At 43.4% G+C, this 24,456-nt stretch overlaps 10 non-coding genes across 10 annotated transcripts; 4 read left to right on the forward strand and 6 right to left on the reverse strand.

Moving 5' to 3' along the window:
* Positions 1-40: 40 nt before the first annotated feature.
* Positions 41-112, forward strand: trnae-cuc (transfer RNA glutamic acid (anticodon CUC)). Its single transcript has one exon. It is a non-coding gene; the product is annotated as a tRNA-Glu (tRNA).
* Positions 113-219: 107 nt separating this feature from the next.
* trnay-gua (transfer RNA tyrosine (anticodon GUA)) lies at positions 220-307 on the reverse strand. Its single transcript is given in 2 exon segments — positions 220-255; positions 271-307. It is a non-coding gene; the product is annotated as a tRNA-Tyr (tRNA).
* An 82-nt stretch (positions 308-389) lies between these two features.
* On the reverse strand, positions 390-461 carry trnae-uuc (transfer RNA glutamic acid (anticodon UUC)). Its single transcript has one exon. It is a non-coding gene; the product is annotated as a tRNA-Glu (tRNA).
* A 3,751-nt stretch (positions 462-4,212) lies between these two features.
* trnae-uuc (transfer RNA glutamic acid (anticodon UUC)) lies at positions 4,213-4,284 on the reverse strand. The gene has a single exon. It is a non-coding gene; the product is annotated as a tRNA-Glu (tRNA).
* Positions 4,285-6,342: 2,058 nt separating this feature from the next.
* On the reverse strand, positions 6,343-6,414 carry trnac-gca (transfer RNA cysteine (anticodon GCA)). Its single transcript has one exon. It is a non-coding gene; the product is annotated as a tRNA-Cys (tRNA).
* Positions 6,415-12,832: 6,418 nt separating this feature from the next.
* Positions 12,833-12,904, reverse strand: trnac-gca (transfer RNA cysteine (anticodon GCA)). Its single transcript has one exon. It is a non-coding gene; the product is annotated as a tRNA-Cys (tRNA).
* A 2,406-nt stretch (positions 12,905-15,310) lies between these two features.
* On the forward strand, positions 15,311-15,382 carry trnae-uuc (transfer RNA glutamic acid (anticodon UUC)). The gene has a single exon. It is a non-coding gene; the product is annotated as a tRNA-Glu (tRNA).
* Positions 15,383-15,465: 83 nt separating this feature from the next.
* On the forward strand, positions 15,466-15,553 carry trnay-gua (transfer RNA tyrosine (anticodon GUA)). The gene is given in 2 exon segments: positions 15,466-15,502; positions 15,518-15,553. It is a non-coding gene; the product is annotated as a tRNA-Tyr (tRNA).
* A 1,414-nt stretch (positions 15,554-16,967) lies between these two features.
* On the forward strand, positions 16,968-17,055 carry trnay-gua (transfer RNA tyrosine (anticodon GUA)). The gene is given in 2 exon segments: positions 16,968-17,004; positions 17,020-17,055. It is a non-coding gene; the product is annotated as a tRNA-Tyr (tRNA).
* Positions 17,056-24,266: 7,211 nt separating this feature from the next.
* Positions 24,267-24,338, reverse strand: trnae-uuc (transfer RNA glutamic acid (anticodon UUC)). Its single transcript has one exon. It is a non-coding gene; the product is annotated as a tRNA-Glu (tRNA).
* Between the last annotated feature and the right edge of the window lie 118 nt (positions 24,339-24,456).

Genomic DNA, 24,456 nt, shown 5'->3' on the forward strand with positions numbered 1-24,456 from the left:
TCAGGAGGTAAGCCCACCAGCCCACCAGCCCACCAGCCCCTCCCTGGTGGTCTAGTGGTTAGGATTCAGCGCTCTCACCTCTGAGGCCTGGGTTCGATTCCCCGTCAGGGAAAGCTCTTTTGGCTTCCAATTGTGGACTGCGAATTCAAGCTCTGCTAACAGCTGCCAGAAAGCCAGCTCCAAACCAAAAAAAATGGTGAGCACTTGAAAAAAAAGACCTCCTTCGAGCCGGAGTCGAACCAGCGACCTAAGAATTGCCAACACTCCAAACTACAGTCCTCTGCTCTACCAGCTGAGCTATCGAAGGGGTAAAGTATTAGACAGAACCTCGACATCTGGTGCAGGAAGATGTGCTGGATTTTTGAGGAGGGAAGCAAAAAAAGCATGCGTTCCCATACCGGGAGTCGAACCAGGGCCACCTGGGTGAAAACCAGGAATCCTAACCACTAGACCATATGGGATTTGGACACCTTAAACTGGCCAGTGGTGCACTTTCCATACATGTGGTCAGTGTGGGTGCAGGATCTTGTAGTGGCCTGTTGCTTTAGGTCTGCGACTGTAACAATGTGATAATCATTTGGCAAAACAAGAATTATCCAAAAGGACGGTTTTCTGAATTATATAGTGTTGTATGTATTCAAGGGATCTGTTTTTTTTACTCAGCCCGGGAGTTTAGTTTATTTGGGCAGATTCCTGTGATTGCTGGATTGATACCTCGAACTGGTAATTAAGCTCTTTTCCAGGTGAAAATACTTGTGTCATCCATTTGAAAACACACACGGTAACCGTTATCTAGAGGAAAAACTGCCTATTGTCACTCTGTCAAGTAACAAAATTGACATATTGTGAGGTTAATAATGAAACTGAGACCAATTTTGTATCCGCAAAGTTGCTGATTATTCGCTCCTTCAGTTTAATGCAGATTACAATTTATTCTCAATGTCCAGGTGGCAATTAGTGATAGGGCTTCAAAATGGCAAGCCCGTGACATCAAAACAACATGGCATTACACCCTTCAAAGTAATGAAGCAGTTACAGAGTAGCGATGAAATTGTTCATTCAAAAATCAACTGGCTGCCAGCCTGCAGTTTATTTCCCCTTTAATCGCCGAGCTTGTCGGAGTGCTTGAGAGACGAATGGCAATACCGAAGCAGAATCAGAATCAGAATGAGCTTTATTGCCAGGTATGTTTACACATACGAGGAATTTGTTTTCGTGACAGAAGCTCCGCAGTACAACGGAATGACAGCGACAGAACATAAAACACATAATAAAAGAATATAAAAATACAAATAATACATATAAGTAGATAAGGAATGACAATATACAAATTGACAATTGTAGGCAGGTATATTACAAAAATGCTGTTATGTATGTACATGTATATTATGTGCAAAATTTAAGTGTATACTAAGTATGTGTGTTAGATAAATTAAGTGTATGTGTATATAAATATAAAGTGTAGTGTGTTCAGTGTGTATCAGCTGTTCATAAGATGGATTGCCTGAGGGAAGAAACTGTTCCTGTGTCTGGTTGTTCTGGTGCTCAGTGCTCTGTAGCGTCGACCAGATGGCAACAGTTCAAAGAGGGAGTGTGCTGGATGTGAGGGGTCCAGAGTGATTTGAACAGCCCTTTTGCTCACTCTGGATAAGTACAGTTCTTGAATAGATGGGAGAGTTGAGCCGATGATTCGCTCAGCAGTCCGGACTACCCTCTGTAGTCTTCTGAGGTCAGATTTAGAAGCTGAGCTGAACCAGACAGTTACTGAAGTGCAGAGGATGGATTCGATGTTGGTGGAGTAGAACTGTTCCAGCAGATCCTGTGGCAGGTTAAACTTCCTCAGCTGGCGAAGGAAGTACAACCTCTGCTGGGCCTTTTTCACAATGGAGTCAATGTGAATGTCCCACTTCAGGTCCTGAGAGATAGTGGTGCCCAGGAACCTGAATGACTCCACTGCAGTCACAGTGCTGTTCGTGATGGTGAGTGGGGGGAGTGCAGGGGGGTTTCTCCTGAAGTCCACAATCATCTCCACTGTTTTGAGCGTGTTAAGCTCCAGGTTGTTGAGAGTGCACCAGACAGCCAGCTCTTTAACCTCCTGCCTGTAAGCAGACTCGTCACCATCCTGAATGAGGCCGATGAGTGTGGTGTCATCTGCAAACTTCAGGAGCTTGACAGAGGGGTCCTTAGATGTGCAATCATTAGTGTACAGGGAGAAGAGCAGTGGGGAGAGAACGCAGCCCTGGGGAGCTCCGGTGCTGATTGTACGGGTGCTGGATGTGTATTTTCCCAGCCTCACTAGCTGCTGCCTGTCTGTCAGGAAGCTGTTGATCCACTGACAGATGGAGGTGGGCACGGAGAGCTGAGTTAGTTTGGGCAGGAGGAGGTTTGGCATGATCGTGTTAAAAGCCGAGCTGAAGTCCACAAACAGGATCCTCACATAGGTTCCCGGTCTGTCTAGGTGTTGCAGAACATAATGCAGTCCAATGTTTACTGCATCGTCCACAGACCTGTTTGCTCTGTAGGCAAACTGAAGAGGATCCAGCAAGGGTCCAGTGATGTCCTTCAGGTGGGCCAGCACCAGTTTTTCAAATGACTTCATGACTACGGATGTTAAAGCCACAGGCCTGTAGTCATTTAGTCCTGTAATTTTGGGTTTCTTTGGGATGGGGATGATGGTGGAGCGTTTGAAGCATGAAGGGACTTCGCACAGCTCCAGCGATCTGTTGAAGATCTGTGTGAAGATGGGGGCCAGCTGGTCAGCACAGGATTTCAGACAGGCTGGTGTAACACAATCTGGGCCTGGTGCTTTTTTCCTTTTCTGCTTCCGGAAGACCTGGCGCACCGCATCCTCGCTGATCTGTATTGCAGGTGTGGGGGAGAGGTGGGATGCAGGAGGTGTGAATGGTGAGAGTGCTTGATTGGAGAGGTGTTCAGGATGGGTTGCAGGAGCTGAAAATGGTGTGAACGGTTGTGTGGAGAGGCATTCAGGGTTGGTTGCAGGAGTTGTTATTGGTGTGAACGATTGTGTGGAGAGGCGTTCAGGGCAGGTGATGGGTGTTCTTTCAAACCTGCAGTAAAACTCGTTCAGATCGTCTGCCAGTCGTTGATTTTCCACAGTGCTGGGGGGTGGTGTCTTGTAATTGGTGATCTTCTTTAGACTTTTCCACACTGTTGCTGAGTCGTTCGAAGTGAACTGAGTCCAATTTGGCAAAACAAGAATTATCCAAAAGTACGGTTTTCTGAATTATATAGTGTTGTATGCATTCAAGGGATCTGTTTTTTTTACTCAGCCCGGGAGATCAGTTTATTTGGGCAGATTCCTGTGATTGCTGAATTGATACCTTGAACTGGTAATTAAGCTCTTGTCCAGGTGAAAATACTTGTGTCATGCATCTGAAAACACACATTGCAACCGTTATCTAGATGAAAATCTGACTATCATCGGTCTGTCAAAGTACAAAATTGATATATTGTGAGGTTAATAATTAAAGTGAGACCAATTTTTAATCTGCAAAGTTGCTGATTATTCGCTCGTTCAGTTTAATGCAGATTACAATTTATTCTCAATGTCCAGGTTGCAATTAGTGATAAGGCTTCAAAATGGCAAGCCCGTGACATCAAAACAACATGGCATTACACCCTTCAAAGTAATGAAGCAGTTACAGAGTAGCGATGAAATTGTTCATTCGAAAATCAACTGGCTGCCAGCCTGCAGTTTATTTCCCCTTTAATCGCCGAGCTTGTCGGAGTGCTTGTGAGACGAATGACAATACCGAAGCATGTCCGTGTCTTCCCTAGACATCGGAAAGGGTGTGCAGAATATGTCTTTTTTGGAAAAAAAGAAGAATGCCTGAAGATTTGCCTTTTCTTCTGGATTTTGGAGAAGAAAAAAAAAACACAACAACAAAATAAGCTGGAGAAAAACAAGCACAGAGTGAGCCAGCCAGGAGTCAAACCTAGAATCTTCTGATCCGTAGTCAGACACATTATCTATTGCGCCAATGGCCCACCGCTAGTAAAGACCCCTGATTGCTACAGAGTTGTTGGTTTTAGATGAGACAGTGGCAAGCTAAGGATTGCCAACACTCCAACCTACAGTCCTCCACTCTACCAGCTGAGCTATCGAAGGGGAAAAGTGTTAGACAGAACCTCGACGTCTGGTGCAGGAAGATGTGCTGGATTTTTGAGGAGGGAAGCAAAAAGGAGCATGCGTTCCCATACCGGGAGTCGAACCCAGGCCCCCTGGGTGAAAACCAGGAATCCTAACCACTAGACCATATGGGATTTGGACACCTTAAACTGGCCATTGGCGCACTTTCCATACATGTGGTCAGTGTGGGCGCAGGATCTTGTAGTGCCCTGTTGCTTTAGGTCTGTGACTGTAACAATGTGATAATAATTTGGCAAAACAAGAATTATCCAACAGGACGGTTTTCTGATTTATATAGTGTTGTATGCATTCAAGGGATCTGTTTTTTTACTCACCCCGGGGGTTCAGTTTTTTGGGGCAGATTCCAGTGAACCTAGAATCTTCTGATCCGTAGTCAGACGCGTTATCCATTGCGCCACTGGCCCACCTATAGTAAAGACCCCTGATTGCTACAGAGTTGTTGGTTTTAGATGTGACAGTGGCAAGCATTGCTGTCTGCTTATTCTCACCTTGTTTTCAGGAGGTAAGCCCACCAGCCCACCAGCCCCTCCCTGGTGGTTTAGTGGTCAGGATTTGGCGCTCTCAGCGCCGCTGCCCGGGCTCGATTTCCGGTCAGGGAAAGCTCTTTTGGCTTCCAATTGTGGACTGCGAATTCTAGCTCTGCTAACAGCTTGGAGAAAGCCAGCTCCAAACCAAAAAAATGGTGAGCACTTGAAAAAATTACCTCCTTCGAGCCAGAGTCGAACCAGCAACCTAAGGATTGCCAACACTCCAACCTACAGTCCTCCGCTTTACCAGCTGAGCTATCAATGGGGCAAAGTGTGAGACAGAACCTTGACATATCACGGTCTTGTAGCTCTACTGCTGGCCAAAAAGTCACTTCTGGTGCAGGAAGATGTGCTGGATTTTTGAGGAGGGAATCAAAAAGGAGCATGCGTTCCCATACCGGGAGTCAAACCTGGGCCGCCTGGGTGAAAACCAGGAATCCTAAGCGCTAGACCATATGGGATTTGGAAACCTTAAACTGGCCATTGGCTTCTGGCGCACTTTCCATACATGTGGTCAGTGTGGGCGCAGGATCTTGTAGTGGCCTGTTGCTTTTAGTCTGCGACTGTAACGATGTGATAATAATTTGGCAAAACAAGAATTATCCAAAAGGACGGTTTTCTGAATTATATAGTGTTGTATGCATTCAAGGGATCTGTTTTTTTTACTCACCCCGGGAGTTCAGTTTATTTGGGCAGATTCCTGTGATTGCTGAATTGATACCTCGAACTGGTAATTAAGCTCTTTTCCAGGTGAAAATACTTGTGTCATCCATTTGAAAACACACACGGCAACCGTTATCTAGAGGAAAAACTGCCTATTGTCACTCTGTCAAGGTACAAAAATGACATTGTGAGGGTAACAATGAAAGTGAGACCAATTTTTAATCGGCAAAGTTGCTGATTATTCGCTCCTTCAGTTTAACTCAGTTTACAATTTATTCTAAATGTCCAGGTGGCAATTAGTGATAAGGCTTCAAAATGGCAAGCCCGTGACATCAAAACAACATGGCATTACACCCTTCAAAGTAATGAAGCAGTTACAGAGTAGCGATGAAATTGTTCATTCGAAAATCAACTGGCTGCCAGCCTGCAGTTTATTTCCCCTTTAATCGCCGAGCTTGTCGGAGTGCTTGTGTGATGAATGGCAATACCGAAGCATGTTACGCGACTCCCCATAGACATAGGAACCTCAATCTATCAGGGTTCTGTAGCACTACTGCTGTCCAAAAAGTCACTTCTGGTGCAGGAAGATGTGCTGGCTTTTTGAGGAGAGAAGCAAATAAGACAAGTCCAAAGGGGACACCCAGATTTAAACTGTGGACGACTTGATTACAGACTCACTTTGAAATCATGTCGTTGATTATGTCAAGCAAGCCAGATCCAAAACGTAGACCTATTGATCTGCAGGAAAATGCTCTGTCGTTGAGCTATAACCCGTACTGCATGAGCACAAATCTCAAAAATGAATTTATGTCAAGGATTTGTTTATTCCTAATATGCCAAGCCCAAATTAGGCACATGGGATGAACCTGGAACCTCATAATCTGCAATCAAACGCCGTACCATTGAGATATAACCCTGTACAGTATGAGCACAAAAGGCAGGAAGATATGGCTACACATATTCATAACATGCCAAATCCAAAGGGGGCATCCAGATTTGAACCAAGGACCTCTTGATCTGCAGTCAAATGCTCTACCACTGAGCTATACCCCCACAGATTCCCTGGATCATAGTCACACACAAGATGACAGACTCACTTTGAAATCACGTCGTTGATTATGTCAAGCAAGCCAGATCAAAATAGTAGACCTATTGACTTGCAGACAAATGCTCTGTTGTTGAGCTATAACCCGTACTGCATGATCACAAACCACAAAAATGAACTTATGTCAAGGATTTGTTTATTCCTAATATGCCAAGCCCAAAGGAGGCACATGGAATGAACCTGGGACTTCTTGATCTACAATGAAACGCTGTGCCATTGAGATATAACCCCATACAGTATGAGCATAAAAAGGCAGGATGATATGGCTACACATATTCCTAACATGCCAAATGCAAAGGGGGTCCCCAGATTTGAACCGGGGACCTCTTGATCTGCATTCAATTGTTCTACCACTTTATGCAGTCTTCCGGTGGCGCTGCTCTGTTTGCGACCCGGGCACGCTGTTTACTGCGATCGTCGTTTTGTTTTTTGGTGGTTTTTATTTGTTTGTTGGTTGCGTTGGCTTGTATGTTTGTGAATGTGTTGCTGCGCTGTGGGAACGTGAAGTCAACATGGAAATATTTATTCATTACATATATCTTGTGTTGCTCATTGTCGGAGTATGTGTACCATGCCAAACTTATTCAGCGGGCATCCAGGCCCAGCATCTTACTACCTACACCCGAGATGCGCTGCTGGCACTCCGACCGTCCCATATTCCACCTGTGGATTTACCAACCTGCATGAGCGCTCGGCCAGGGCGGTCGAGGAAAAGGGGTCGGCGTGGTGGAGCGCGTCAGCATTTACGATGGAGAGGCAGTAAGCCTCCTCTACCTTCAATGATATTATGCAACGCAAGATCACTTCGAGCTAAAATAGACGAACTTCGGATTAATACCAGAACATGCTCTGAGTATCGCACCTCAAGTTTAATGGTGATCACGGAAACGTGGTTACACAGGGATATCCAAAACTCTCTGATTGACATCGATGGATTTTCACTTGTCAGGGCAGATAGGATTGAACAATCCGGAAAAACGAGAGGTGGCGGCATGGCTGTGTATGTAAGTAACAACTGGTGCAAACAGTACACAGTTAGGGAAACACTTTGCTGTCTGGATGTCGAGATTTTGCATTTGACTATGAGACCGTTTTACCTCCCAAGGGAGTTCGGAAGTGTGGCCGTGTGCGTTGTGTACATTCCTCCCAGCGGGAATGCAGCTAGGGCCGCAGCTTGCATTGCTGACAGTGTACACCAAGAACTGCAGCGCGCTCCGGGCGCCCCCGTGTTTATAGTGGGCGACTTCAACCACTGTAAACTTGAATTAGCACTCCCTGGGTTTGACCAATATATCAAGTGCAGCACACGTGAAAACAAGACTATTGACAAATGTTATGGCAATGTTAAAAATGCCTATGTAGCCAAACCAAAAGCCCCATTGGCCAATTCAGACCACAACGTGATTCACTTAATTCCCATCTACAAAACCATGCTGAAACGCAGCAAGCCACAAGTGAAAACAGTCAGAGTGTGGTCTGATGAGGGGATAGAAACACTAAAAGGATGCTTCTTGTGTACAGATTGGAGTGTGTTTCACGACACAGGTATTGATGTTACAACAGAGACAATCACAGACTATATAAATTATTGCATAGATAGCGTCCTTACAAAGAAAGAGGTTGTGGTTTACCCAAATAATAAGCCTTACGTAACCAAGGAAATAAAAGACTGCATAAATCGAAAAAAGGTAGCTTTTAGAAATAATGACAGGATTGAGCTAAAAGTGGTGCAAAAGGAACTGAACCAACTGCTTAATAAAGCCAGAAAAAAGCAAAAGGAAGTAATTGAAAGCCACTTTACAACCATGAATTCGAAAAAACTCTGGGACTCAATGAAAACTATCACTAACATGTCACCAAGTAAAGTACATATAAACACTACAGATGACCGGATGAAAGCTAATGAATTTAATGACTTTTACCTTAGATTTCAAACTCAGGATTTTAACAATGATTGCACTAGTATCCTAAACTCCATCAGCACGGATTTGAACATAGGACATGAGATAGACTGGTTACAGATACAGTCACTGTTCCAGCATCAGTGTACTAGGAAGGCTAAGGGTCCAGATGGAATCTCTGCCCGCTTACTGAAAACATGTGCGGAGGAGCTTGTTCCAGCCTGGTGCCCTATCTTTCAGCGATCACTTGACTCTCACATCATCCCAGCCCTATGGAAAAAGACTGTTATTATTCCAGTACCAAAGAAACCCTGTCCCAAGGAGAACAATGATTTTAGACCAGTAGCATTGACATCCATTGTAATGAAGTGTTTTGAGAAATATATGGTGTCTCTTTTTAAAAACTGAGGTTAACAAAAAGTTAGATCCCTGGCAGTTTGCCTATAAACGGGGTAGGAGTACAGATGATGCTATAAGTAGCATCACCCACCTAGTCCTTAAGCACTTGGAGGACCCGAAGGCCTACGCACGCTTACTTTTTATAGATTTTAGTTCGGCCTTCAATACGATTCAGACAGTTATTTTACTTGAGACACTTAAAAATATGGGTGTAAGCTCTTTTATTGTTGAATGGTATTACTCCTTTTTAACTAATAGGACACAATATGTTAAAGTACACAAGGCAGTCTCAGACCCCAAATCCATCAGCACGGGGGCACCACAGGGTATGTATGTATATTTTTTTATTATTTGTTCATATACTGTATCTACTTTGTACTGTAATTAAGTTGAGGGTTGATGATGTGAACAACATATTGTCTGTTTGAGAGTTTGCCCATATTGTTTTAAAATTTCTGCTGTATTTATTACATTGCTACTGTATTTTAGTGTATCTTTATTGACTTTTGTATTTTAGGGTGCCTGTTAAGATCTGGCTAGGGACAACAGATGGAAACTAGCACTTGTAGCTAACTCTGGCTTGTTTACAGCAAGTCACTTTCTGTTGATCAATGAGCATTGTCCCTATCAAATAAAATAAATTAATAAAATTAATAATAATACCCACCTAGTCCTTAAGCACTTGGAGGACCCGAAGGCCTACGCACGCTTACTTTTTATAGATTTTAGTTCGGCCTTCAATACAATTCAGCCATTTTACTTGAGACACTTAAAAATATGGGTGTAAGCTCTTTTATTGTTGAATGGTATTACTCCTTTTTAACTAATAGGACACAATATGTTAAAGTACACAAGGCAGTCTCAGACCCCAAATCCATCAGCATGGGGGCACCACAGGGTTGTGTGAGCTCCCCTGTCCTTTTTACTATCTATACCAATGAATGTGTGAGTAAACATCCACACAATTATATTGTTAAATTCTCTGATGACACTGCTATCCTTAGCTTATTGTTTCGAGACCAAGACACAGTCTCCTACCATTCAGAAATTAAACAGTTTGTGGACTGGTGTGATGCTCACCATCTGATGGTTAACGTCATTAAAACAGAGGAGATGATATTTGACCCAAGATCAATCTGTGAACCTAATCCTGTACTTATTCATAACAAACCAATACGCCAGGTTACGTCATATAAGTATCTGGGTGTTTTTATTGACTGTTCCCTTACCTGGCACATTCATGTTGAAAATCTTTGCACCAGGTTGCAACAAAGGATATACTTTTTAAGAAGGTTAAGACTGTTTGGTGTTAACAGCAAAATCTTGCTTCTGTTTTTCGAAATTATTTTAGAGAGTGTGATACGTTATAGCATGCAGACCTGGTATGGTAATCTTTCAGTTCAGCTTAAATCTAAGTTGGGGCGGCTGATCAATACAGCTTTTAAAATTGTAGGCTACCAAGAACAGTGCTACCTTCAGTCACTGTATGAAAAATCTGTGCTCAGGGAGGCACATAAGATTGTGGATGATCCATCCCACATTCTGAATAAGGAAATAGAGCTATTACCCTCAGGTAAACGATTTAGAATGCCGTACTGCAGGTTAAAGAGGTATAAAAACTCATTCATCCCAGCTGCCATTAAGATGCTAAACAGTAGCAAATGACGGTTACCTACTTGTATACTTTTTATCCCCACTGTGTTGTGCAATTATTATTATAAATTAATTTTTGTAATTTTCACGATACAGTGTAATGACGCATGTTTGTATGGTTTATATTCTGTGTATTTTTTATGTGGTAAGTTGTAAGTGTGTGTCGCAGTGACTGTAGCCCAAGACAAATTTCCCCCCTGGGGGACATTAAAGTATATTTTATATTTATCTTTATCTTATCTACCACTGAGCTATACCCCCACAGCCTCCATGGATCATCGCCTCACACAACATTTAACATTTAACATTTAACATTTAATCATTTAGCAGACGCTTTTATCCAAAGCGACTTACAAATGAGAACAATAGAAGCAGTCAGGTCAACAAGAGAACAACAACAGTGTACAAGTGCCATGACAAGTCTCAGTTAGTCTAGTATAGAACGCATAGGTAGGGTTTTTTTTTTTTTTTTTTTTTTTTATAAAAAGACAAGAAAAGGAAAAGTGCTAGTGTTAGTTGGTTAAGTGCAGGCGAAAAAGATGAGTCTTTAGCTGTTTCTTGAAAACGAGTAAAGACTCAGCTGTACGAATTGAGATTGGGAGGTCATTCCACCAGCTGGGCACAGTCCAGGAAAAGGTCCTTGAGAGTGTCTTTTAACTTCTTTGGGATGGTACCACAAGGCGTCGATCACTTGCAGAGCGCAAACTTCTGGAGGGCACATAAGATTTAACCAATGAGTTTAGGTAAGTTGGTGCCGTGCCAGTGGTCGTCTTGTAGGCTAGCATCAGTACCTTGAATTTGATGCGAGCAGCTACTGGCCAGTGTAACCTGATGAGGAGCGGAGTAACGTGAGCTTTTTTTGGCTCATTGAAGACAACCCTCGCTGCTGCATTCTGGATCAATTGCAGAGGCTTGACAGTACATGCAGGAAGGCCCGCCAGGAGAGCATTACAATAGTCCAGTCTGGAGAGAACAAGAGCTTGGACAAGAAGTTGGGTTGCTTGCTCTGACAGGAAGGGTCTAATCTTCCTAATGTTGTATAAGGCAAACCTGCAGGACCGGGTAGTTGTAGCAATGTGGTCTGTGAAGCTTAACTGATGATCCATCACAACTCCTAGGTTTCTAGCTGTCCTCGAAGGAGTAATGGTTGATGATCCCAGCTGTATAGAGAAGTTGGGATGAAGCAATGGGTTAACTGGAATCACCAGGAGTTCTGTCTTCGTAAGTTTAAGCTGAAGGTGATGGTCATTCATCCAGCTAGATATGTCACTCAGACAGGCTGAAATGCGAGCAGGTACCGTCGGGTCATCTGGTTGGAATGAGAGGTAGAGTTGGGTGTCATCAGCGTAGCAGTGATAAGAAAAGCCATGCTTCTGAATGACAGATCCTAATGATGTCATGTAGATTGAGAAGAGAAGTGGTCCAAGTACTGAGCCTTGAGGAACCCCAGTAGCAAGGTGGTGTGACTTTGAAACATCACCCCTCCAAGACACACTGAAGGATCTGCCAGAGAGGTAGGACTTAACCCACAGGAGTGCTGTTCCAGAGATGCCCATCTTTCTGAGGGTGGACAGGAGAATCTGGTGATTAACAGTGTCAAAAGCAGCAGAAAGGTCCAGTAAGATGGCTACACAAGATGACAGACTCACTTTTGAATAAAGTTTTTGGATATGACAAGCATGCCAGATACAAAAAAAGAACCTCTCGAGAGGATGTGCCACTGAGTTACAATCACATACAGAATCTTTCTATATAGATATGTTTGCACTTATTCCTAATCTGCCAAATCCATAAGCGGCACTCGGATTTGAATTGTGGATCTCTTGATCTGCACTCAAATGCTCTACCACTGAACTATGCCCCCACATATTTGCAGAAAAATGCTCTTTCATTAAGCCATACCCCTTCAGACTTCTGTGCTTCGAGCCAAAGATTAAGTTCGATCCTACGATTCAACAATATCAAACATTGACTCCTTCACTGTAAACTCAGGTCTTTGGTTACTTCAAATCAGAATCAGCAACTCTACAACTCAAAACCTCCAAATAAGACAAGTCCAAAGGGGACACCCAGATTTGAACTGTGGACGACTTGATTACAGACTCACTTTGAAATCATGTCGTTGATTATGTCAAGCAAGCCAGATCCAAAATGTAGACCTATTGATCTGCAGAAAAATGCTCTGTTGTTGAGCTATAACCCCGTACTGCATGAGCACAAACCTCAAAAATGAATTTATGTCAAGGATTTGTTTATTCCTAATATGCCAAAGCTCAAATTAGGCACATGGAATGAACCTAGGACCTCTTGATCTGCAATCAAACGCCGTGCCATTGAGGTATAACCCTGTACAGTATGAGCAAAAAAAGGCAGGAAGATATGGCTACACATATTCCTAACATGCCAAATCCAAAGGGGGCATCCGAATTTGAACCGGGGATCTCTTGATCTGCAGTCAAATGCTCTACCACTGAGCTATACCCCCACAGACTCCCTGGATCATAGCCTCACACAAGATGACAGACTCACTTTTGAATAAAGTTTTTGGATATGACAAGCATGCCAGATACAAAAAAAGAACCTCTCGAGAGGATGTGCCACTGAATTACAATCACATACAGAATCGTTCTATATAGATATGTTTGCACTTATTCCTAATCTATTTAACTTGATTTATTTCAAATGAGTGCAATATTGTTAATGGAAACACCTCTACTGTACAAAGCTCAGTAGAGTCCATTCATGTAAGTTTGGTCACATAATACTGTAGAATTTGCATAAAAAAGTATGTCCACGGGAGCACTACGGAGGTCCCGCTGAATAAATTGTAAATGGACATTTTTTTTTTTTAAAAAACCTCCCATTTGCCATTTATTCAGCACACCCTTCCTAATGGTTCCCTGGACAGATAAATTTTAGCGATTTCGTGGTTGAAGTCTCATCAGCTGTACTCTGCAAGCTCCGAGGAATCCATTTTTGTAAGTTTTGTCCCATAATACTGTAGAAATATGGATAGATTTTGGTTAATTTCACCACAAGTGGTGCATGTTCACCAAAATGTCACAAATTTTAGGCAATAAAATAGAAAGTTGCCTACATGCTGGAATGTGCAAAACCGATGACAAACATATGGTCAGACATACATACAGGGCCTTTCTTTAGAATAAATCAAGCAGGGGGCCTTTCCTCTCTAGGGAGGTATTAAAATTGTAATCATAAGGAAAAGTTTGACTATTGTGGAACCGCACCATATAGTGTATATAAGGAGATACCAAATAACATTCGAGAGATTTCCTTGCAAGGACTCTCGGCGTTGTTTTCCATAAAATAAAGTCTTTTCTTCTGAGAGAAAACCACTGACTGAGTGTGATTCTTCTGAGAACCGGTAGACGAAACTACATCAGCATCTTTGCAGATTAAAAATTGGTCTCACTTTCATTATTAACCTCACAATATGTCAATTTTGTACCTTGACAGACCGACGATAGGCAGTTTTTCATGTCCCTTGAATGCATGCAACACTATTTATTTCTGTAAACCACACTGGCCAGATTATGGAAAGTGGCCCACAAGCTTGTGCCCAGTTAAAGCTGGCCAGTTCCCATATGGTCTAGCAGTTAGGATTCCTGGTTTTCTCCCATGCGGCCAGGGGTCAACTCCCGGTATGGGAAAGCTTGAACTTTTTTGCTTCCCTCCTCAAAATGCCAGCACATCTTCCTTCACCAGAAGTGACTTTTTGGACAGCAGTAGAGCTACAGAACCCTGATAGGTTGAGGTTCCGATGTCTATGGGGAGTCATGTAACATGATTCGGTATTGCCATTAATCACACAAGCTCTCGGATAAGCTCGGCAATTATCAGGGCTTACCTCCTGATAACAAGGTGAGAATAAGCAGACAGCAATGCTTGCCATAGTCACATCTAAAACCAACAACTCTGTAGCAATCAGGGGTCTTTACTATTGGTGGGCCAGTGGTGCAATGGATAACGCGTTTGACTACAGATCTGAAGATTCTAGGTCCGACTCCTGGCTGCAGGCTGGCAGCCAGTTGATTTTTGAATGAACAATTTCATCGCTACTCTGTAACTGCTTAATTACTTTGAAGGGTGTAATGCCATGTGGTTTTGATGTCACGGGCTTGCCATTTTGAAGCCTTATCACTTATTGCCACCTGTAGATTGAGAATAAATTGTAATCTGCATTAAACTGAACGAGCAAATAATCAGCAACTTTGCGGATTAAAAATTGGTCTCACTTTCATTATTAACCTCACAATATGTCAATTTTGTACCTTGACAGACCGACGACAGGCAGTTTTTCATCTAGATAGTGGTTGCAATGTGTATTTTCAGATGCAAGACAAAAGTATTTTCACCTGGACAAGAGCTTAATTACCAGTTCAAGGTATCAATCCAGCAATCACAGGAATCTGCCCAAATAAACTGAACCCCCGGGGTGAGTAAAAAAAAACAGCAATACCGAAGCATGTTACGCTTACAGAAGTGACTTTTTGGCCAGCAGTAGAGCTACAGGACCGTGATATGTCGAGGTTCTGTCTAGCGCTTTGTCCCTTCGATAGCTCAGCTGGTAGAGCGGAGCACTGTAGGTTGGAGTGTTGGCCATCCTTAGGTCGTTGGTTTGACTTCGGCTCGAAGGAGGTCTTTTTTTCAAGTGCTCACCATTTTGTACCTTGACAGAGTGACAATAGGCAGATTTTCATCTAGATAACGGTTGCAATGTGTGTTTTCAGATGCATGACACAAGTATTTTCACCTGGACAAGAGCTTAATTACCAGTCGCAGACCTAAAGCAACAGGCCACTACAAGATCCTGCGCCCACACTGACCACATGTATGGAAAGTGCGCCACTGGCCAGTTTAAGGTTTCCAATACCATATGGTCTAGCGGTTAGGATTCCTGGTTTTCACCTAGGCGGCCCGGGTTCGACTCCCGGTATGGGAACGCATGCTTCTTTTTGCTTCCCTCCTCAAAAATCCAGCACATCTTCCTGCACCAGATGTCGAGGTTCTGTCTAACACTTTACCCCTTCGATAGCTTAGCTGGTAGAGTGGAGGACTGTAGTTTGGAGTGTTGGCAATCCTTAGGTCGCTGGTTCGACTCCGGCTCGAAGGAGGTCTTTTTTTCAAGTGCTCACCATTTTTTTTGGTTTGGAGCTGGCTCTCTCGCAGCTGTTAGCAGAGCTTGAATTCACAGTACACAATTGGAAACCAAAAGAGCTTTCCCTGACCGGAAATCGAACCCAAGCCGCGGCGGTGAGAGTGCTGAATCCTAACCACTACATCACCAGGGAGGGGCTGGTGGGCTTACCTCCTGATAACAAGGTGAGAATAAGCAGACAGCAATGCTTGCCACTGTCACATCTAAAACCAACAACTCTGTAGCAATCAGGGGTCTTTACTATTGGTGGGCCAGTGGCGCAATGGATAACGCGTCTGACTACGGATCAGAAGATTCTAGGGTCGACTCCTGGCTTGCTCGCCCTGTGCTTGTTTTTCTCCGGCTTATTTTGTTGTGTTTTTTTTCTCTTCTCCAAAATCCAGAAGAAAAGGCAAATCTTCAGGCATTCTTCTTTTTTTCCATAAAAGACATATTATGCACACCCTTTCCGATGTCTAGGGAAGACACGGACATGCTTCGGTATTGCCATTCGTCTCACAAGCACTCCGACAAGCTCGGCGATTAAAGGGGAAATAAACTGCAGGCTGGCAGCCAGTTGATTTTCGAATGAACAATTTAATCGCTACTCTGTAACTGCTTCATTACTTTGAAGGGTGTAATGCCATGTTGTTTTGATGTCACGGGCTTGCCATTTTGAAGCCTTATCACTAATTGCCACCTGGACATTGAGAATAAATTGTAATCTGCATTAAACTGAACGAGCGAATAATCAGCAACTTTGCGGATACAAAATTGGTCTCACTTTCATTATTAACCTCACAATATGTCAATTTTGTACCTTGACAGAGTGACAATAGGCAGTTTTTCCTCTAGATAACGGTTGCCGTGTGTGTTTTCAAATGGATAACACAAGTACTTTCACCTGGAAAAGAGCTTAATTACCAGTTCGAGGTATCAATTCAGCAATCACAGGAATCTGCCCAAATAAACTGAACTCCCAGGCTGAGTAAAAAAAAACAGATCCCTTGAATGCATACAACACTATATAATTCAGAAAACCGTCCTTTTGGATAATTCTTGTTTTGCCAAATTATTATCACATTGTTACAGTCGCAGACCTAAAGCAACAGGCCACTACAAGATCCTGCGCCCACACTGACCACATGTATGGAAAGTGCGCCAGAAGCCAATGGCCAGTTTAAGGTTTCCAAATCCCATATGGTCTAGCGCTTAGGATTCCTGGTTTTCACCCAGGCGGCCCAGGTTTGACTCCCAGTATGGGAACGCACGCTCCTTTTTGATTCCCTCCTCAAAAATCCAGCACATCTTCCTGCACCAGAAGTGACTTTTTGGCCAGCAGTAGAGCTACAAGACCGTGATATGTCGAGGTTCTGTCTAACACTTCGCCCCTTCGATAGCTCAGCTGGTAGAGCGGAGGACTGTAGGTTGGAGTGTTGGCAATCCTTAGGTCGCTGGTTCGACTCTGGCTCGAAGGAGGTATTTTTTTCAAGTGCTCACCATTTTTTTGGTTTGGAGCTGGCTTTCTAGCAGCTGTTAGCAGAGCTTGAATTCGCAGTCCACAATTGGAAGCCAAAAGAGCTTTCGCTGACCGGGAATCGAACCAGGGCCGCGGCGGTGAGAGCGCCGAATCCTAACCACTAGACCACCAGGGAGGGGCTGGTGGGCTGGTGGGCTTACCTCCTGAAAACAAGGTGAGAATACGCAGACAGCAATGCTTGCCACTGTCACATCTAAAACCAACAACTCTGTAGCAATCGGGAGTCTCAGTATCAGTGGGCCAGTGGCGCAATGGATAACGTGTCTGACTACAGATCAAAAGATTCTAGCTTCGACTCTTGGCTGGCTCGCTCTGTGGTTGTTTTTCTCCGGCTTATTTTGTTGTTGTGTTTTTTTTTCATCTCCAAAATCTAGAAGAAAAGGCAAATCTCCAGGCATTCTTCTTTTTTTCCAAAAAAGACATATTCTGCACACCCATTCCGATGTCTAGGGGAGACACGGACATGCTTCGGTATTGCCATTCGTATGTCAATTTTGAACCTTGACAGACCGACAATAGACAGTTTTTCATCTAGATGCAATGTGGTTTTCAGATGCATGACACAAGTATTTTCACCTGGACAAGAGCTTAATTACCAGTTCAAGGTATCAATTCAGCAATCACAGGACTCTGGCCAAAAAACTGAACCCCCGGGGTGAGTCAACAAACATGTCCCTTGAATGCATGTAACACTGTTTATTTCTGTAAACCACACTGGCCAGATTTAATGAAAGTGGCCCACAAGCTTGTGCCCAGTTAAAGCTGGCCAGTTCCCATATGGACTAGCAGTTAGGATTCCTGGATTTCTCCCATGCAGCCAGGGGTCGACTCCCGTGATGGGAAAGCTTGATCTTTTTTGCTTCTCTCCTCAAAAAGCCAGCACATCTTCCTGCACCGGAAGTGACTTTTTGGACAGCAGTAGAGGTACAGAACCCTGATAGATTGAGGTTCCGATGTCTATGGGGAGTCGCGTAACATGCTTCGGTATTGCCATTCATCACACAAGCTCTCAGATAAGCTCGGCGATTAACGTGGTAATAAAATGCAGGCTGGTGGGCCAGTTGATTCTAGATTGAACAATTTCATCTCTACTCTGTAACTGCTTTACTACTTTGAAGGGTGTAATGCCATGTGGTTTTGATGTCATGGGCTTGCCATTTGGAAGCCTTATCACTAATTGCCACCGGGACATTGAGAATAAGTTGTAATCTGAGTTAAACTGAAGGAGCGAATAAGCAGCAACTTTGCCGATTAAAAATTGGTCTCACTTTCATTGTTACCCTCACAATGTCATTTTTGTACCTTGACAGAGTGACGATAGGCAGTTTTTCCTCTAGATAACGGTTGCAGTGTGTCTTTTCAAATGGATGACACAAGTATTTTCAACTGGAAAAGAGCTTAATTACCAGTTCGATGTACCAATTAAGCAATCACAGGAATCTGCCCAAATAAACTGAACCCCCGGGGTGAGTAAAAAAAACAGATCCCTTGAATGCATACAACACTATGTAATTCAGAAAACCGTCCTTTTGGATAATTCTTGTTTTGCCAAATCATTATCACATTGTTACAATCGCAGACCTAAAGCAACAGGCCACTACAAGATCCTGCGCCCAAACTGACCACATGTATGGAAAGTGCGCCAATGGCCAATTTAAGGTGTCCAAACCCCATATGGTCTAGTGGTTAGGATTCCTGGTTTTCACCCAGGCAGCCTCGGTTCGACTCCTGGTATGGGAAAGCTTGATGTTTTTTGCTTCTCTCCTCCAAAAGCCAGCACATCTTCCTGCACCAGAAAAGACTTTTTGGACAGCAGTAGTAATACAGAACCCTGAGCTTCTGATAGGTTCGAACCTACTCATCCATGCTGGCCAGGATTCACCCTCCCCGGCTAGAGAAGGCAGCTCTAGGTGGGTGGAAGTCGGAAGAAAAATTTTAGGATGAGGACTAGAGAAAACACTTGTACTCAGGGCACTCAGAGGAATCCATTTATGTACGTTTCATCCCATAATACTGTAGAAATATGCATAGAAAAAATGTTGGATTTTGGTTAATTTCAGCACAAGTAGTGCATGTTCACCAAAATGTCACAAACTTTGCCAAGCTGTAACTCCGCCAAAACGGGGCCAAACTGCACCAAACTCGGGTCAGAGTAAGACCTACAGAAGGCCCACCGAACACCGCTGGCCCCCCATCCATAAAACTCCAGGGGGCGGAGTTATGGCCCCCCACATTTTTGATAGTCAAATGGAAGGAAGAGACCTAGCAAATTGAAACTTTGTGACTTGATAGCACTCGAAGGGCCCTCTCTGAAGCCACCTCCCCCAAGTCGATAGACCACCGGGGGCCAGAGATACGGCCCCGCAAATGCAAAAAGTCCCAAAATTTGACCGGCCATAACTCACTCAAAAAGAGGGGAAAAACACCAACCTCTGGTCAATATTAGACCTTGAGGACCTCTATCCAACACCGCCGGCCCCAAGTCCCTTAACCCCCGGGAGAAGAAGATACGGTGCCCCAAACTTGGTATCCATCCAATATGAATAAATGGCAAGTGGGATATGTGTGCACCTGAGGTTTAACAAATAGCAATTCTATTAAATTATGAAAGTGCATGTCTACTCTCAATTTATTTGACAGCATATGTGTCCAATTGCAGATTATCAAATAGCAAGTCTATTTAACTTGATTTATTTCAAATGAGTGCAATATTGTTAATGGAAACACCTCTACTGTACACAGCACGCTCAGTAGAGTCCATTTATGTAAGATTTGTCACATAATACAGTAGAATTTGCATAAAAATTTATGTCCACGGGAGCACTACGGAGGTCCCGCTGAATAAGTTGTAAATGGACATTAAAAAAAAAAAAAAAAACTCCCATTTGCCATTTATTCAGCACGCCCTTCCTAATGTTTCCGTGGACAGATAAATTTTAGCGATTTCGTGGTTGAAGTCTCATCAGCTGTACTCTGCAAGCTCCGAGGAATCCATTTTTGTAAGTTTTGTCCCATAATACTGTAGAAATATGCATAGAGAAAATTTTGGATTTCGGTTAATTTCACCACAAGTGGTGCATGTTCACCAAAATGTCACAAATTTGCCAAACAGTAACTCCGCCAAAACGCGGCCAAACTACACCAAAATCGGGTCAACGTCAGGCCGTGAGGACTTCTATCCGACGACACCAGCCCCATGTCCCTATGACCCCGGGGGTCCAAGTTACGGCACCCCAACATGTGGAATTTGAACCGTTATAACTCAGGAACCGGACCACCCATGAACTCGTGGGTGGTCGCATACGGTAGGCCCCTCGACCCTCTAGAGATCCCCTAAAATTTTAGCCCTGGAATCCACCGCTTCGCGGAGATATTAGCAAAAAAAATTGTACCATCCACCCCCCTCGCACCTACTCATCCAAGCCGGCCAGGGTGCACCCTCCCCGGCTAGAGAAGGCAGCTCGAGGGGGGTGGAAGTCGGAAGAAAAATCTTAGGATGAGGCCTTGAGAAAACACCTGTACTGTACTCAGCACACTCAGAGGAGTCCATTCATGTAAGTTTTGTCCCATAATACTGTAGAATTTGCATAAAAACGAGCGTTGAATTTTGGCACACATGTGCACTACATGTGGTGCGTATCTCACTGTTCATAAAATAACAACTGTATTTAACTTTATTTATTTCATATGTGTGTTATTGTTAATGAAACGACCTGTACTGTACTCAGGACACCCAGGGGAACACATTCATGTAAGTTTTATCACGTAATAATGAAGACTGGCCATGTGTTAGAAACTGCTATGGCTTGCAACCTTTTAGCAGAAAATAACACTGCATCGGGATCTGTTTTCATGGTGGTCAGGAGGACAAAAAGACAATATTGTTAACGAAAACACCTGTACTGTACTCAGGACACTTAGAGGAATCCATTCATGTAAGTTTTATCCAATAATAATGTAAAATATGCATAAAAATATATGTCCACGGGAGCACTTAGGAGGTCCCGCTGAAAAAATTGTAAATGGACATTTAAAAAAAAAAAAAACTCCCATTAGCCATTTATTCAGCACACCCTTCCTAATGGTTCCGTGGACAGATAAATTTTAGCGATTTCGTGGTTGAAGTCTCATCAGCTGTACTCTGCAAGCTCCGAAGAAACCATTTTTGTAAGTTTAGTCCCAAAATACTGTAGAAATATGCATAGAAAAAATTTTGGATTTTTGTTAATGTGGTGAACGCACCTACTCATCCAAGCCGGCCAGGGTGCACCCTCCCCGGCTAGAGAAGACAGCTCGAGAGGGGTGGAAGTCAGAAGAAAAATCTTAGGTTGAGGCCTAGAGGAAACACCTGTACTGTACTTGTCACGCCTGGCTATGCAGTGCTGGGTGTGTCTCTCCCTGGCTTGGCCATGTGTGGGTAATCAAGCCTGAATTGCCTACTGCTGCTGTTCTGTGTCACTTTTAGGTGGAGCTGTTGCGATGGGCCGTGCCGTGCTAATTGGTGGACCGATGAGGCTGTCTTTAAAATCATTGCCTTTCAGTGGATTCTTGAACATTCTCCTTTTTGGCTTCCCATTTACTGACTTTTGTAAATCGATCTTTAATAAACCAGCATTATAATCAAATACTAAGTTCAGTGTGGTCTCCCCTATGTCAACTCTACATTGAGCCAAGTGGACTTGACATATGGGGGCTCGTCCGATAAGTTTTGATCCCGAATATTGGTACGTATAGTCTACTTTGATTCCCACTGTCGGCTATGGTAGCGTAGTGCGGTGTGTAGCAACGTCGGTGTGATTTTGTGAATGAAATCAGTGGGCGTAGTTTTAGGCATGCCGGTTTTTTCGCCGGATGTTTTGTTTCGGGGAGATCTGCGCTGATCTTGTTGGTTTTGAATTTGGATTTGAGGTAAATTGGGTAGCATTATTTAGTAGATTAGAGTATTTAGTGCAGCCACTTTGTTTGTAATGTGTGATTGCTGTTTACGTAGTGGGGCGACTAAAATTTTGGAGCTATGGGATTTAGGTTGTTGTCACTGGAGTCTGGACCAGGGCACCGCCGTAGAGAACCGGCTGAATTGGCTTCGGTCGGGGCAGTACGTCTCTGTCGGTATTGGTGAGGAAATTATCCTGATTCTTGGACTCAGTGTGAAGATAGGGTTGTATAGTGGGGGGTAAATGTTTAGGGGGAGAGCTCCGTGAGTTGCTCTGCTGCTGGACCTGCTTTTTCACTTTGCAAAATTGTTTGTTTGTGGTTGTTTAAGAGGAATTGGAAAACGTACAGGTATATTTAATTAGTTTGGTTAATAGTGTATTGAAAATAGTCTGTACAATGAGTGTGTTGGAGGATTTTTTTGCTGCTCCTTCGGAGAGTTTGTTGGTGGAGCTAACAAAAGAGCAGTTGGTGAATGTTGCAGATTTTTATGGGATTGAACTGACACTGCCAAAAACAGCAAAGAAAGATAAATTGATAGATTTTATTCGTGATCGTTTGAAAGAAAATCAAGTGTTTCCTGACAACCCGCCTGTTTCAAGTTCACATAAAACTTTTCCTTATGATTACAAATGTAATACCTCCTTAGAGAGGAGAGGCCCCCTGCTTGATTTATTCTAAAGAAAGGCCCTGTATGTATGTCTGACCATATGTTTGTCATCAGTTTTGTACATTTCAGCACATAGGCAACTTTCTATTTTATTGCCTAAAATTTTGACATTTTGGTGAACATGCACCACTTGTGGTGAAATTAACCAAAATCCAACATTTTCTCTATGCATATTTCTACAGTATTATGGGACAAAACTTACAAAAATGGATTCCTCGGAGCTTGCAAAGTACAGCTGATGAGACTTCAACCACGAAATCGCTAAAATGTATCTGTCAACGGAACCATTAGGAAGGGTGTGCTGAATAAATGGCAAATGGGAGGTTTTAAAAAAAAAAAAAATGTCCATTTTCAATTTATTCAGCGGGACCTCCGTAGTGCTCCCGTGGACATACATTTTTATGCAAATTCTACAGTATTATGTGACAAATCTTACATAAATGGACTCTACTGAGCGTGCTGTGTACAGTAGAGGTGTTTCCATTAACAATATTGCACTCATTTGAAATAAATAAAGTTAAATAGACTTGCTATTTGATAATCTGCAAGTGGACACATATGCAACATTTTTTCTATGGAAATTCTACATTATTATGGGATAGATCTTACATTAATGGGCTCTGCTGAGATGTCTGAGTACACTGCATGCGTTTTGATCAACAATATTGCATATTTTTAATTAAATCAAATTTAATAGAATTGCTATTTGTTAAACCTCAGGTGCACACATATCGCACTTGCCATTTATTCATATTGGATGGATACCAAATTTGGGGCACCGTATCTCCTTCTCCCGGGGGTTCAGGGACTTGGGGCCGGTGGTGTCGGATAGAGGTCCTCAAGGTCTAATATTGACCAGAGGTTGGTGTTTTTCCCCTCTTTTTGAGTGAGTTATGGCAGGTCAAATTTTGGGACTTTTTGAATTTGCGGGGCCGTATCTCTGGCCCCCGGTGGTCTATCGACTTGGGGGAGGTGGCTTCAGAGAGGGCCCTTCGAGTGCTATCAAGTCACCCAGTTTCAATTTGCTAGGTCTCTTCCTTCCATTTGACTATCAAAAATGTGAGGGGCCATAACTCCGCCCCCTGGAGTTTTATGGATGGGGGGCCAGCAGTGTTTGGTGGGCCTTCTGTAGGTCTTACTCTGACCCGAGTTTGGTGCAGTTTGGCCCCGTTTTGGCGGAGTTACAGCTTGGCAAAGTTTGTGACATTTTGGTGAACATGCACCACTTGTGGTGAAATTCCAGCATTTTTTCTATGCATATTTCTACAGTATTATGGGATGAAACGTACATAAATGGATTCCTCTGAGTGCCCTGAGTACAGTACAAGTGTTTTCTCTACTCCTCATCCTAAAATTTTTCTTCCGACTTCCACCCATCTGGAGCTGCCTTCTCTAGCCGCGGAGGGTGAACCCTGGCCAGCATGGATGAGTAGGTTCGAACCTATGAGAAGCTAAGGATTCTGTAGTACTACTGCTGTCCAAAAAGTAACTTCTGGTGCGGGAAGATGTGCTGGCTTTTTGAGGAGAGAATCAAAAAAGATCAAGCTTTCCCATACCAGGAGTCGAACCCAGGCTGCCTGGGTGAAAACCAGGAATCCTAACCACTAGACCATATGGGATTTGGACACCTTAAATTGGCCATTGGCGCACTTTCCATACATATGGTCAGTGTGGGCGCAGGATCTTGTAGTGGCCTGTTGCTTTAGGTCTACGATTGTAACAATGTGATAATAATTT

The sequence above is a fragment of the Carassius carassius genome, chromosome 38, assembly GCF_963082965.1.
Source record: "Carassius carassius chromosome 38, fCarCar2.1, whole genome shotgun sequence".
NCBI lineage: Eukaryota > Metazoa > Chordata > Actinopteri > Cypriniformes > Cyprinidae > Carassius > Carassius carassius.